The sequence below is a fragment of the Cynara cardunculus genome (assembly GCF_001531365.2).
Source record: "Cynara cardunculus var. scolymus isolate 2C chromosome LG 15, CcrdV1, whole genome shotgun sequence".
NCBI classification, from domain to species: domain Eukaryota; kingdom Viridiplantae; phylum Streptophyta; class Magnoliopsida; order Asterales; family Asteraceae; genus Cynara; species Cynara cardunculus.
This window is the reverse complement of record NC_037542.1, coordinates 19,832,737-19,836,212: the sequence shown is the minus strand read 5'-3', so window position 1 is coordinate 19,836,212 and position 3,476 is coordinate 19,832,737. Positions and strand designations below refer to the sequence as shown.

The 3,476-nt window shown below is 33.7% G+C and overlaps 1 long non-coding RNA gene across 1 annotated transcript; it reads left to right on the top strand.

The window, feature by feature from the left end:
• Nucleotides 1-262: 262 nt before the first annotated feature.
• On the top strand, nt 263-3,474 carry LOC112527137. Its single transcript, XR_003070725.1, has 4 exons — nt 263-566; nt 713-756; nt 2,516-2,587; nt 3,420-3,474. It is a non-coding gene; the product is annotated as an uncharacterized LOC112527137 (long non-coding RNA).
• The last annotated feature ends 2 nt before the right edge of the window (nt 3,475-3,476 follow it).

Here is a 3,476-nt window from a genome sequence, read left to right as displayed (position 1 = left end):
TAGTTGATTTGACATTAACATTGATATATATTTTTTAAATTTTTTATGATATCTTCAAATTTATATTTTATTCAAAAATAAAATCATTATTGTTTTTTTTAAACACATAATCTATCTATACTATCTTATAAAGCATTTGGCTAAAACTCTTAAAAACTCTTAAAAACAACCCCTATTGCTAATACTACAACTTATTAAAGCGATCCCTAAAACCCGTTCAAATATCCTATCAACGATTTCATCGATCTTATCCCTAAATCGATCCTATCCCTAAACCCAATTCCCTCCCTAACGATTTCATCGCCAACAGATTTTGAAGAATACAGATACGATTTCATCCCTAACCCAGTTCGATTTCATAAACCCTAAATGATTTCATCGCCCTCCCTAATTCGTGCATATCGTTCTATCGATTTCAAGTGCTTCGTGCATATCGTCCTACCAATTTCAACTACTCAACCGATTTAGATGGAGATACTTCACATCCTCTACTCGTATAAATTTGAAGCAGGTTTTCAAAGTATCTTGTTTTTGTTTTCCAGAATACAAGCATCCAATTTTCCAAGGTTTGTTTCCTTTACCATATTGTTCAATTTCTAGGGTTTTTTTCTATGGCGTCTGTTTTATGGTGTATGTTAGGCAAAAAAAATTGTGGCTAATGGTTTCAAAGTATTATCTCGTGCAGTTTGTATTGCTATAAGATATAGTGCAGTTCGTAGACAGTTTGGCTCACGTAATGGTGGACCCGAGACCCAGGTTATTCAAAAATGTGATTTTGTTTTTGTCATTTTTTTGTACGGAGTCACAACAATATCTAGCTGAGTTGATTCACGTTTTTAAATGTTTGAAGATTTTGTTTTTGGTTTAGGTGATTGATTATAAAACTCAGCAAAGTAGACTCTTCCCTTTGCTGGCTTCTGCTTATACCTTCAGATTTGTTAGTGAATGGTTGATGTGTGGATGAGCTTTCATGAAAAAATATTTTGATTTAAATGCTACTTTCAAGTTCGTTGATAATGTCATTTTTTTCTTCCATTGTGAATTTTACAGATGACTGCTCGGTGGCTTATTGATTTGATTTCTGGTGATTGGAGAACGACTGATTGGTTTTGTTTATCAAAAGGGGAAATTGTTTAACTATTGTACAATGATTTTTGATTCCATTGAGAAGTTTGTGTTAGAAGTTCACGATTTAAAGTTTGTGTTAGAAGTTAGAGCATGATAATGAATTATTTGACTGAGGTTGTGGTAAGTTGAATGAGAAGTCCCAKAAAATCRATTWATAGTTCTTCCAGCCACTAATATTTCTTTAAAYCGTTTCTGCTAAGTTTACAYCARCCCAAGTTTTAACTTTGCAATACACACARCTTGATTTDCATTATAACGATAAAGACATTATAACATCATCCTCATATCTCTCCAATGACCTGGAAGATAAAACTCCACTTGATGATCATGTGTTTCAGAAGTAYAGTTCCTTAAAAGCAGGACATCCGGTTCTYAGGGTTGAAGAAACATTGTTTGTTTAACTATGGTATAAATTTGCATAACTTATTCTCTTGTTTTACTCCTTTATGTATTCCATGAATTTTGAGATTTGGAAATAATTTTCCTTCATGCTTTCTTCAGCCTTAAAACAGAGGATTCGAATGTGGTAGTTCATGTTCAATTTTTTTGTAAGTTGGAGGACTTTTGAAAGTTTGTAGCTTTGATAGTGAGAACGATAAATGAACTGGTTGCATGCTACATATTTTAGGATTATGCTTTTAGGTGCAAGGAGGAGGAATTCGCAGACTTGTAAATAAACATGGATATAATTGTTCGATGAGGGTTTCTTCATTACTGATGATCTTAATGTACTTCCTGTGTTGCCCAATACAACCATCATACTCCTTAATTCTCTTGGTCTTGGAAATATTGATTTGCTGGATGAAAGGACCATGTGTTTTGGCATAGCAGAGGTAATGTTTTTTTTATTTATTTATAGCAGTTTGGATCATTTATTAAGAATATATCGTTTAACACTATTTTTCCCCTTCAAATTATTTTTTCAATTTTTGGTGGCCATAGTGGGAATGATTTGCTAAGCCAACTGTAACTTTAATGCTTCAGTCCTGCATTCAACTTTACCTATAAAGTTGTAGTCTTTTGGATTACATGGTATTAAAGCAACAACATGTATAAATCTGTTTGGATCGAGAATCAAATGAGAAACTGTTATGAAAGGTCTTGGAAACATGAAAATCAATGTTTAGTTGCACGTTCTATGGCCAATCAACCAGTCATGGGTTTGCAGCTTGGCCAAGATGCATCTACAGCAGTACATAGCTCACAAGAATCTCAACTGTTAACTTTTTCTACATATAATCACTTGCCATCTTTTATTTAAGTTGCTTTTTTGTGTTATATGTATAAGGTGCAACACAGTGGTTAAAAACACAAACTGAAAAGTAAGTAGATAATCAAGGGCATGTGTTGTTCCAAGTTCTAACCTTACTTTCTCCTTTTGGCATAGATGGATCTCACTGCAGTGCATGACATTTTGCTAAAAACAGGATATGAAGATGAAGTGGGGGCTAAAAATGAGGTGTGCATAACTCTTTTGTCTTATATTCTCTCCAACTATTTTCTAGGATTACTTGAATTAGAGTGCGCTAAAAAGATCGACTTATTTGATATATTCTCTCCAACTACTTTTGCACCAGATTTTTTATACAATAGTGGCTTTTTGCCAATTTTATTCAGTTACTGGTGCTTTTCTTGTTGCCAAAATATGTTGTTTTCTTGATAACGACTTGCTTCTGCAGAAGCTGTTGGTGGATTATTCCGACATAATTTTAGTTAAACTAATACACTTTAACTAAAGGATTAGAATACAATTATACTAACATGGTCAACATGGTGGATTGATCCTACATCTTTTATTATTTCTTTATATCTCGAGTATGAACCCAAGAATTTTTGGATACGGTAGCACCATATAAAACGGTTGCATCTTCTAGAATAAAACGATTGCACCTTTCACGAACCTAATTTCTTTTTACTTTACCATGGAGGAACAATACGGTGGCACGTGCCACCTAACCACCCCTCTAGGTCCGTCTATGATCTCGACAATGATTGGACTATTTTGAGTCCTGGTGATTTGCAGAGGCCGTCTTGAATTGAACTAAACAACTATATTATCTTYTGTYTGGTGGTTCTTTTTGTCTTAGCCAGCAGCATTTCTGCATTTGGTATGTTAGGAATTTGCACCTTTTGAAGATATCATCACCAGGTTGGTTAAAAACATCCCTTTTGTTATATATTCATATATTATGATGCAAAAGTGATTACATAAGTGTTAAAAATCAACCACTTAAAATATTTGTTTTTGTACGAACGATTGTAGAAGCGACTAACACCGACATTTCACATAGATGGTGGAGTGGAGTAATTACCAAAGAACTTGCTGATAATAGGTATAATGTGTTCTT